General features: G+C 34.7%; 1 protein-coding gene across 2 annotated transcripts in view; it reads right to left on the bottom strand.

Moving 5' to 3' along the window:
- GPC5 (glypican 5) overlaps positions 1-12,598 on the bottom strand; it is a 1,134,491-nt gene that overhangs the window by 32,695 nt on the left and 1,089,198 nt on the right. The window lies entirely within an intron of this gene.

Raw genomic sequence — 12,598 nt, 5'->3', positions numbered from 1 at the left:
ACTTCAAGATATGTCATAACTGGGGCACCTGGCTGGTTCAGTCTATGAAGCGTCTGCTTTCTGCTCAGGTTATGATCCCAGCCCCATGTTAGTCTCCCTGCTCAACTGGCAGCCTGCTTCTCCCTCTCCCTCTGCAGCTCCCTCTGCTTGTGCTCTCTGGGTCTCTCTCTCCTAAATAAGTAAATAATTTAAAAAATATATGTATATATCCTAACAATCCCCTACAGGTACTTGAAGATAAAACAAACTTCCCTTCAATAATTCTTGGGACTTAAATGAGATTTATCTTCCTTTTTTAAATGGAAAAATTACATGTTGCATAAAAGTCACTTAATTTTTTTCAACACACTTATATAAGAGAGGGTTGTGAAGTGTGCATGCAGGTATTTGGCAGTGGTTATTCTGTAAGATGAGAAACTTCTACTGCCCTCACAGTTGTTTAGCAATTCCTCCATTCACCACTAGTAGGCATCCTCGTAGTCTTTGCAGAAACTGTTCCAAACAATTTTAACTTTCCTTATCCTTCATTATGCTTCCTTTCATTCTGAGCAAGCCAGTCCTCCAACTACATGCTCATTTGCTGGGAACACTGAGACCTTCTACAGTCTTGCTCTTTGCCTAAACTTTTTTTTTCTGTTCCTTTCCACATAACTCCTTTGCCTCACTATTTTCTCAGAGGAAGAAATATTCCTCTAATTTACATGCATGAAACTTTCGTTCTTCCCTCTGGCCCCAGACCTCACTCCATAAAAAGTATTATAGAATATTGAAAAGTCACTATTTTCTCTTTTGCCACATTCTTATTGAGGTGCTAATTCACTTCTGCTGAATATTTAAAAAATCATGAAGCTGGTTCTTCCAGCATTATTAGCCCATCATCCACTTCCAGGTTAAATAAGAGCACGTTTTTTTTTAATTGGGCAAGACTAGGATGAGGACTTGTCTAAAGAGAGTAGTGTCATATTGCTGTGGAATAATACAGAATGCTATTGAGCACATAGAAGGAATCAGGTGATTCTCACTTCAATCCAAGCATAACATTCAAGGTTCCAATAAAAAAAGAATAGAAAACCTACCTAAAGTGCTAATTAAAAAGACATTTTAATTAAGGGAACAATTTACAGAAGTGTAGAGAAATTTATAAGAACCCAAAATGGAACATGAAATAATCTAGAGCAAACAACAAAGAGGAATTATTGTTATTCCTTGGCCTGAAGGGAGGAAATAGAATTAGTGGTTCTCAGACTCCAGAAAAATTGCAGCTATGTAGCTGAAGGAGAGGGTCTCCAAGAGGAACTATGCATTCAGGAGGGGAACAGAGTCACTGCCAACCTGTAGCCTGGCAGGGTGGGGTCGGGAGAACAAATACCACAGCTTCTATTTCTCTCAATAATTCCTTTTTCCTTAAGGTGCTAGAACTAACAAGAATCCAGAGGACTCAAAGTTGGAGGAAACCACCCCAGGATAAATAGAGCAGGCTGGAACTGGGTGGAGAAAAGACATGAATGGACAAAGGGAAAATATCAGCCAGGGGATCCTTTTGGAAGAATATACAGAGAACTTGATATATATTCCCTGGTTGGATGATAGGCAGGAACTTGTACCTGGTTCATGCCTCTATTTTTTTTTAAAGATTTTATTTATTTATTCATGAGACACACACACACACACACACACACACACACACACGAGGCAGAGACACAGGCAGAGGGAGAAGCAGGCTCCATGCCGGGAGCCCGATGTGGGACAGGATCCTGGATCTCCAGGATAGCCCTAGGTCTCCCCTAGACAAGCCAGTTAGTGTCTCAAGGGACCCCTGTCCTGGGATGGGATTTTGTCTCTGACTTCCCAATTCTCTAGACTTTTCACTGGGAGAATATGTCAAAGGCAAGGGAATGGTTTGAGGCCAGACCGTTGAGCTGCCTGTGGGAGACAGGGAACTACGCAAATCACCAGAAGCTCCTAAGCTTGCCCTAGTCATCACAGGGGAATCTGTAGCTACATCTACACTACTGACTCCAAGAGCCGCAGAGGGAGACTGTTGTCTAGAAAAATGTTCTGTCTTTCTAGAATCAGTGGGCACATGAAGCTTGTCATCAGGCCCCTTGAGAACAGGCTCCTGACAGGGGGCCTGGTTCTGTCCCTGGTAGACCATCACTTCTCTCCTTGCTTGTGTCCAGCTCTTCAATTTAAGGCCAAAATCAAGTGGAAAAACAAAAAAAAAGAGTGTTAATTCACTTACCCAGTTAAGTCTCCATCAATGCCTTAACATGAAATATTTTCTTAACAGACTGTCTTAGTGTTATGGTCACCTAGCCAATCACCTGTACTCCTAAAGAACACAGATATAGCTTAGAACCTTAGCCCAAAAATCAGGAAAAAAAACCAAAACAAAACAAAACTCTCCTGGGCTGAAGGTGGCACTAAACCGCTGAACCACCCAGGGATCCCAGTTCATGCCTTTAAAAACCTGGAGATTAGAGACTACTTGAGCTGGAGACATGAAGCGTAAAATGCTTCAATACCACCACAAGTCAGGGCAAAAGTTTAGTTGTGTTTTCTGTGTGCCACATATGGACTTCACAGAAGAAACCTAATTGAATTTATCTTTAGTAAAATAGTTGCTACCCAAGGAGATTATCTGAGATGACTCTCACGGAGGGCTGGACCTCTGGCAGCTAAGGCTTGAGACAAAAGTCTTAAGGATCCTGCCAGATATGCAAGCTGAGGATGGGCATGGGAATTGAGAGTAGAATACTACCAGTAGTGAGTTCCCAAGATACCCAAGTGGCCCCTGGTAGAGTCAGCTTTGAATATTTGCCTCAGCCAGAAGGAACCATTGTCTGATGACAACACTTTGGTTATTCAAAATCTTATATATTTCCTTTCTTCCAACTTTACTCCCTGGACCCAAATAATAGCTTGTGAGTGGGGTATAAAAAGAGGCATGATAAAGAGAAACTGACCCCATACCATTTTCCCTCAAAATCTTTCCTAGCCTCAAGGAGGAATGAGTGGTGGGATAGGAATTTTTTCATTAGTAGAGTTACATGAATAAAACTGGACTGGAATATTAAATCCTTCAGATTTGAGACTATAAATTAAGGCCCAAGTATGGTAAGAAAAATTATGCTATCTGAGACTTCAACCAAGGATGTGAGGAACAAATCCACAGATACTCAAAGATTGTGGTATGGAAAGAGAAAGCAAGTCTGTGATTTTCTCCATTACAAGTCTAACTCCTGCAATGAATTATGACATTTACAACATTCTTTCTTTCCTGGCTTCCCATATTCTGCCTACAAACATGCTTAGATATCCCACATTGTAAAAGTCTCCCCAACTCTTGACATTATTAATTCATCCAGCCCCGGATATCAGTTTTTACCTTTTCTTGCCAAATACTTGAAATTGTAGCTTTTGGAGGTATTCCCTCTCATGACTTTATCTTTTTAGTTATTTTGATTTAATGCTCTCAATATTTTAATCTCTAGCTTCTGGAATTACTTCAGTGTGAATATCACCCGTGACTATGATTTAAAAAAGAAAAAAAAAAGGATCTAATAGATTACCTGAAAATCTCCTTCCTGGAAAAAAGTCTTACCTGCTTTGTTCAAAATAGTTGTTCCTAGGGGTGCTGGATTACTTATTTAACAAATGTGGAACTCACCTTCATTAAATGATGGATATTCTAGATCAAGTCTCAAAATCTATTCTTTTTTGCCTCTTCCCTTGTTTTTAAGATTTAGCTTATTAGATATTTTTTTCTGGGATTTTTTTTTTCTCTTAAATTTCTGGTCTTCTAAGTCATTGCCTTCTCAGGCTTACCCCTTCCATTATTTTTCTTCATTCTTAAAACATCCTAATAAGATAATTCATGTACCTTAAAAATAAAATCGAATAATAATAAAATATTAATAATAAATGATTAATTTCCATTCTTTAGTCCAGTTATGATCTCCAAAGGTAATAATACTAATTCTCATAGCTATTATTCTTGTATTTATTACCATCTTTCTAAATAAAAATGAATTATTGTGACACATCTATTTATTTGTTTAATCATTGTGTACTGTAATGATTGTTGATTAGTAATATGAATAAATAATATTTAACCTCTAGAGATTAGTAATATGGTTAAATAATATAATATTCAACTAAATTGGTATTAATGTGCTTTTGACTAGCAAATATTATTTAATTCAGGTATTAAAAGATTATTTTCTTTATAACTTGGAAGAACTTCTGCTTTTCCTAGAGATAGAAATTTCCTACTCTGTTTTGTTTTTATTTTTCAACATACTTTCCTAATTACTGGCCAAGCCTTGTCATTCTTCAAATGATTGATCAATAGCTTGTCAATGACCTCTCCTACATTTTATGTCCCACAATTTTATCTTTAATAATTATTTTCTTTCACTTTAAAATCAATTTAATTTTACCTTTCATTTTAGAATTTGTATGTATGCTCCACCTACACAATTCAATCAAAATTATTTAGAAGAATCTTATCTTAGTTATCTTAGTACTCTTCGTGGTGTTTACGAAATACATGTTATTTGAATTTAAATGAACTCACTTGAATATGTACACACTATCTTTGCAAAGACTGTGTCAACCTAAAGATAATTGGTGAGTCATTTCATAAAGCTGCTGTATAACACATACTTCTATTTTAAAATGTGTTGTTCTTTTTCAGTTAATAAATGCACTTTAGTGTATGCATGTATCCAGGTATTTATGATACAAATGCAGTTATCAGGGTTATAAGGAAACTCAATATGGCATAAACATGAAATATGCCATTTTAAAGAAACACTACCAATTCTCAGCATATTATCTCTGCATAATAATGTGTTTACTGACATAGAAAACATTATTCACCATTGCTTGACAAGAAGCCCCAAATTTTTTATTATTTTAAATATAAATTGAGTGATTTTGTTTTGAGAAAATTAATGGCCATTTGTTCTGCAATTGCATTTGCATTCTCTCTTAAAAAGGGACAGTTGTGATTTAACAATAACAACAACAAAAATTAACATAGATATGACAATTCATTCTTGGATGCTGAATATGTGAGCCAATAAAGACAAAGCTAAATTTAATAAATTCTTAATTTGTTTACTTCAATATCTTAGTACCATTAATAGTATAAAGGAAGTCAGTAAGATAAAAAGCTAAGTTAATATTTTTGTAGTGACCCATTACCTAACAATATCCATCTTTATTTACATGGTTGTCTCAAATTATGACATGCATGTGGTCAATATAATCATTGAGGTTATGGATATTAACCTTCACTTAGTCACTGTAGATTTTTTATATATTTTTTTCTTATTAATATTTTTGACAACTTAATTTGGAGTGATTCAGTTTGTCAGCAGTATCTCTACTAATACATATGTTAAAACCAGGAAATACTTCTTCTAAAAATCTATTTAAAATTGAGAAAGGGCGAATTAAAATGACCTGTTTTTAATCACTGGTATATCTAATTACCCATGCTATCCATGTTCCCCATAATTAATATTAGGAAGGGTTAGCTCTTTACTCTTAAATCTTTTATGGTTTCTCAGATCATAAAGAGTGACTAACATGAGGGAGTTGAGGGAGGTGTCAAAGAACCTAAATATTTATCTTTTTTATTTAATCTTTCCTTGCAGTAACCTATCTTTAGTTTCTCATCTTGTGATGCATATGTGCTTTTTTCCTTTCCTGCTCCCCAACCTCTAGTCCCTTCCCTACTATGAAGTTACTTTGCAACTTAACTATTGAAAATTTTGTTGATTTGAAAAATCAGTTTCTGGATGTATTTATTGATTTTTTTTTCCTTTTTAAAGAAAAATTTAGCAATCTGTATTTCATCTCTGGTCAACTTTGCCTTTTTAGCACTTTTTTTAAAGTTAAATGCTTAATTCATTTATATTATACTTTTCTTTATAAGCAACATAAACATTTAAAACTATTTTGTATTTGTTTTCAGAGCACAATTTTTCTGTAATCCATATTCTTGATACAAAATACTTTCACAACAATTATTATAAAGATATTTTCTAAATTCAGTTTGTGTTTTTTACTTGGCTTAGAGTTGTTTAGTAGAGAGTTTAAAAATTAAACAACTGTAAGAGTTTTGTCAATACTTTATAATTTCATTAGTAAAGCCTTATAACATCATGTGTATTCCTTTCCATTGTTGAATTTATTTCAATATTCTGTAGCACTTGAGATAAAGGTATCCTACTTTTTATACAATCAAAATATAGGAGCATATGTATTTACAGTTATGTATTACATTCATGATTTTATTTATATTTTCCCTACTAATATTTTGCCTACTTTACTAATATTTTGCCTACTTTAATTTTCATGGCCTTAAAGAGGAATAGTAAAGTCTTTTAACATTATTTTGTGTCTTTTTCTCTTTGTACTTCCTGCAGTTAATATATTTATTGCCTTATGTATTTTGAAGCTATCCTATATGTACATAAGGATTCATGAAAGAGAGTCTTCTACAATTATTCTTTTTTTAAATTTTTATTTATTTATGATAGTCACAGAGAGAGAGAGAGAGGCAGAGACACAGGCAGAGGGAGAAGTAGGCTCCATGCACCGGGAGCCCGATGTGGGATTCGACCCCCGGTCTCCAGGATCGCGCCCTGGGCCAAAGGCAGGCGCCAAACCGCTGCGCCACCCAGGGATCCCTACAATTATTCTTTTATGTCATATTGTAATTAAAGTGCCCATCTTTAAAGTTGATCATTTAAGTTATAAAATCCTATAATTTTTTTGTTTAAAAAACCCAATAACATTAACAATGTGATGGATTTAGGTTGTGGTTGTTTAAAAATGCACCCCCTAATATCTGGGGGGAAAAAGATACATATCCTAAATTTTAATATAATAAAACAGGTCGACAATGTTATACATTTCTTGCAAGATCACTTATATTTGAATATTAAAAGTATGTTATTATTAATATAGTCAATTATATTGTAATAATTTTGTATGGTGATGGATGATAACTACACTTATCATAGTGAGAATTTTGCAATGTATAGAATCAAATCACTATGTTGTACACCTGAAACTAATATTACATGTATTATACTTCAATTTAAAAAGAGAACATTAGTGTTCACAAATCACTGCAGACAGTCTGTTTTATATTTACTAGTTATGTCCCACAGTGTATATGTAGATTTTTTCACCTATCATTGCCTGTCTCCAAAGTATGCTGTAGTCTTACTAAACAAGGATATTTAATTTAAAGATGTAAATTCTGATTGCTATACATTAGCAGAAGGCTAAAGACATTGAAATTCATTTTCTCTGTATTTCTATAGAAGTTTAATTAAAGAGAACAGAAGCATAAATTTTTATCATACCTTGTAGGTATCACCATAACTTTCTTCAGAAAACTTAGCTTTCTGTCATTATTCTTTAAGGTTCTTTAATTTTACTGAAGAAAAAGTAAATTCTTAGTTATATCAGCTTTTTCATTTGCTTTACATACTTTTTGGGTATATATGTGGTTGGTGGGGGAATTTTCTTGGTCAAAGAAGTTAGGGAAATGTTCCATTTGTTATATCTTTATAAGTCTGCTCAAAAACCTAAAATGAGTATACATACATAAGACTAAAAGAAATTTATTTTATTGCCTTTGTAATATTTCACATAAATTTTATTTTTTCAAAATATGTTTTTTTTTTTTTAGTATCCCAGAGAACATGCTTTGGTAATGTTACTCTAGATACGTGTATCTTTTTTTAGATTAAAAAAAATATATTTGACAGAGAAAGAGAGAGAGGAAGCACAAGCAGGGGGAGTGACAGGGAGAGGGAGAGGGAGAAGCAGTCTCTTCTCAGAGCAGGGATCCCAGGAGCCATGACCTGAGTTGAAGGCAGTTGCTTAACTGACTGAGTCACCCAGGTGCCCCATAGATATGTGTATTTTAAAAGCATGTCCAGGAAGAGTATGCAGATTCTTGAAGTCAATAGATCATTTCTGATTGTAAACTCAAATAAATAGAAATATCCTGAGGTCAGCCTCCTTCTGTGATTGCTGTGGTGGGTTTTCCCAGTGCTGCTGCTTTACCACAGGTACAATAGAAATGTGGGCACATTGGCAGTTCCGCATTGCCTACCTTACACTTCACACAGTGCTGGAAATGCAAGCTTCTCTTTTTGTGGTTCAAGCAATCAATATATTTGATGTTATGCCTATTATCTTTCTAGCACCATTTGAGATAGAATATCCCTATCATTTATGAAATTGTCTATACCACTAAGTCTTAATTGTCAGCATAAAACAATTGTTGTGGTAAAGTGAGCAGTGAACTTGGAATCAGAAGACAGAGTTTTAGCCTCCAGCTATGTGATGTTTGGAAGTCCTAAAGTCTAGAATGTCTTACTTAAATTACCGGACGCTGCTTCCTTAAATATGAAATGGAGGTAATCGTATGTAGATAGAATGATGTTTACAGATTGAATTATATGACCCTTTTAAGAAGAAAAGCATTACCATTATATCATTTTAGCTTCCGTATTTAATGGAATGTCACCTGTCGGATGTGTATAGATTGTAAAAAAATTCAGGTACTCTCAGGGGCACCTGGGTGGCTCAGCGAGTTAAACCTCTGCCTTTGCTCAGGTCAGGGTCCAGGGTGCTGGGATTGAGCCCCATGTGAGCTCCTTGCTCAGTGGGGAGTTTGCTTCCTCCTCTCTTCCCCCTGCTCCTGTAAGCTCTTTCTCTCTCTCACATACACACTCTCTCTCTCAAAGTCATTAAAAAAAAAATTCAGGCACTTTCATCAACATTTTGCCCTTTTGTAGAGTTAATTCTATTTTGCAAAAGATAATTCTAAAAGAAATTTAGGTCTCTGATCAGAATTTGTCTTTTGTATGGGATAAGATTAGTATCATGGAATAAAGTATAAGAAGTTGAAAAGGTATTTGAAATGATCTTGTCTCTCCTTGTTCCTCTCCTTCTCCTTTTATTGTTAAGGGAATGGGAGGCTAATGAGACTAAAGACTTCCCTTCCCTGAGGTCATACAAGTGAGTGACAGACCTGGGAATTCAATCCAGTACCCCTAACTTGTCACTCTACCACACTACTTGTAGCCAACTATCTGAATTATTTGCAGGAATAGGAAAATGGCTTCTATGCCCAAAAGCATCTCATCATTCTGCCAACTGGCTTAAAATTGCAGTAGCAGAAAATTCAAAGGATTTGTAGTCTTCAAATATGCCTTAATGAATTGCAAATATCTGCTGGAGAATAATAACTGAGTGATACTCACTTATATCAAACGGTTTTCTATTAGTCAGCCAAGGATCACAAGACAATAAAAAAAGAGAGAGAGACAACACATTACATTTGGTAAGTGAAAGTTGGTAAGATTAAAAGATTCTTTCCTTTACTGAAAATCCTGGAATAGAATAAAATTCTTTGGTAGAGTGCAGACCTTTATAAACTGAGCCTTCTCTGGCTTCATTCCTCTGCACATCCCCCCATTCTAGCTCACATTCTGAGTGTGCTGTATACTCACTTGATCTATCTTCTCATATCTCTTCGACTTTTTCACATCCTGTAAATACAGCTCCTGTCTGATTATTTTTTCTCATCATGTGAATTTGAAGTCTAACTCAGGCTCCTCGCCTTCATGAAGTCTTTGTTACTTAGTCATTGAACCCTGAAGATAAAGTTAGATGTCCTCTTTCTTTGCAGTAACCCCCTTGAACTTACTTACACTACATCTCAGTATAATATGGGAATATGGATAACATTTGCTCCATGGTGTTATAAGGATCAATATATGTGAAGGATTCAGAAGAGCTCCTGGCAATTAAACATTGTTATTATTGCTTTTATTACAATATACATTAATATATGTCCATCTTTTCCACTAAACCTTGAACTACTTTAGGGCAAAGACTGTTGGAAGTACTGTATCCCAGTAATTATTATTTTTTATGTATATCTTGTGCCCATCATAATGTCTGGCATAGGGTTGGCAACAATAATATTTTTTCAGTGATTACATGGCTGAATTTTGCTTGGAGAGTAAATGTACTACTTTCAGCTTAGGAAGGTCTCTGTAGTGCAATGCTAGGCACTATAAGACCGATATGAGGGGCTTAAAACTCTATAGGAGGAAGTGTATATTTGCCTCTGATGTAAGAGTGGTCAGAAAATAATAGTAAATGAGGAAATATGATGGCATCAGGCACAAATTTATGCAACTTTATGTTTTTCTCAGAAACATTCCTCTCGGGATCCCTGGGTGGTGCAGCGGTTTAGCGCCTGCCTTTGGCCCAGGGCGCGATCCTGGAGACCCGGGATCGAATCCCACATCGGGCTCCCGGTGCATGGAGCCTGCTTCTCCCTCTGCCTGTGTCTCTGCCTCTCTCTCTCTCTCTCTCTGGCTATCATAAATAAATTAAAAAATTAAAAAAAAAGAAACATTCCTCTCTCTGAAATTTGTTTTATTGAACTTATTGAATAACTTATTTCTTATTTGGATCAAGTTTAGGAAGAATACAATAGATAGAAAAATCTTGTGATGTAAGATTTGAATTGTTTTCCATATGTATTCAAGTCTCCTGAAAGTCAATAATAAATTATTCTAATGACAATCACTGAAACTCAGTATTTTTGGAAAATTTACACAAATGTAGATAATGGCACAATTCTTGATGTGCTTTGATTGCTCTGAAATGGCAGTTTTCAATAAATATTGAAATTAGGTGATAATCGCTAGCATTATGTATTATTTATCAGCATTCAGATTGCCATGAATAAGGATGCCCTTTTACACATTAACCTCCCTTCAAAGACTGTAGAGAAAAGAGCTAATTCCAAATGCAGTATTATTCTTTATGCCTTTTTTTTTTCATTCTTCATTATTTATTGTAGAAATGTATGTATACTCTTGGGGTAGTAAGGGAGTTCACTTTTACCCAGTCATGTCTAAAATAGCTCTGAGCTAAAAATATTCTCCCTGGTACCCAATGCAAATAAGCCTCCCATGCAATTTTAATGGCTGATTCTTTGAAACTTTTGTAAAACTAAAGCTCTTAAATATTTGGGGCCTCACAAAAGTAGAAATAGTAAGAATATCCTGTTTTATACCCTGGCATAAAATATACACCAAAAACACGACTTCTTTGCCCTTGGAACCACTTGTTTAGTTATATCGCCCAAGAGAAAGACAAATGTTTTTAAGAGAGGGCATAGAATGCCTTCAGTGTTTTAATAATAATTAGAATTTTTCCCTTTAAAATTTATTAGAGCAATGTTTGGAATAAGTTATATAGATAATTTTTTAAAGTCCTAAAAATTTTAAAAACTTTTTAAAAAAGTATTTAAAAATAACTGGATTATTTAATAACTGGAAGAACATTGGCCTACTGACCATTACAATAAGAATCCTGAGAGCTACTGATACCATTTTAAAGATATTTAAGAATAATACAATAATTTTTTGAAGATGAATTTTTCTCACAAAAATTATTTTGAATAGATTATCTTATTGGAACTTAAATATTGATTACTTCCTTGCCATGGGCATCTGTTTCCTAAAATATTGGTTGTTAACTCCAGTCTCAGCAGTTGTTTCTAGGTAAGGGGAAAGAGTCAGGATGGAAGATGCCTCACTCTCAATGAGAGATCTGTTCATGGGATCACAGACTACACCTATGGGTTACAGGAAGGGAAACTTCTCTATTTCCCTCTGACTCCTACTGTGATGAGTCCCCTTACAATTCATTATATTTATTACTTGGGAGTCATTGGTTGTAACTGTATTTTTAAGGTACATGGTTTATCAGAATTTATCCTAGCTCTTTTTTCCTGATTTTATTATGCCCATAAAAGTATTTTAGACTTCCAGATATCTCATAGAAATATTAAGACTGCCTAGGGACTTCTGTGATTTTGTGTATTCTGTAGAATGTATTGAAGAGGATTTCTCAGGGCAGAGAAATCTACTCAGATTAAGGAAATGTATTGATGTTGATTCTCTTCTTTCCCTTCAAAAGGCCTGAATGTTTCTAGATTAGCAATAGCAAAATGTGTCTAAGCTGCCTCAGTGTGACAGAGCGAAAGTGATACTTTAAAATGAGACAAATAATTGAGATATAGCATATAACTTCGTAATTGTCATGAATATAGTTTTAAAGCAAGATATCAGTGCATTTTTTGATTTTTTTTCTAGCTGAAATTGGGAGCCATTTATAGGCCATTATCAAGATTTCCCTGGGAAATTTTTGAATTATATGATAAACTAGATGCTACAACTGTGTGAAATTGTTCACAAAAGAATTCGTGAACTCTCTAGATTAACTGTACTAAAATGAAATACAATGCTCCTATTTATTTTCTTTAATGAAATAGTTGTTCTTTAAATGATGAAATATCTGTAACAATTATAAACCCAGAAAGTGTTTGTTTTACCTGGCATGGATTCTAGTTTAGCTCAAAGTTCAATAGATACCTTGTATTTTTTTTTTCTTTTTGAACAGAAAATTCAACTTTACCCAAGGAAATGTTAAGATTTTATATTGAACTTCAGTGTTAATACCACTGAAGTCTCCG

Source organism: Nyctereutes procyonoides, unplaced genomic scaffold (genome assembly GCF_905146905.1).
Source record: "Nyctereutes procyonoides isolate TBG_1078 unplaced genomic scaffold, NYPRO_anot_genome, whole genome shotgun sequence".
Classification (NCBI taxonomy): Eukaryota; Metazoa; Chordata; class Mammalia; order Carnivora; family Canidae; genus Nyctereutes; species Nyctereutes procyonoides.
The sequence above is the reverse complement of the archived record's forward strand: the minus strand, read 5'-3'. Positions and strand labels throughout refer to the sequence as shown.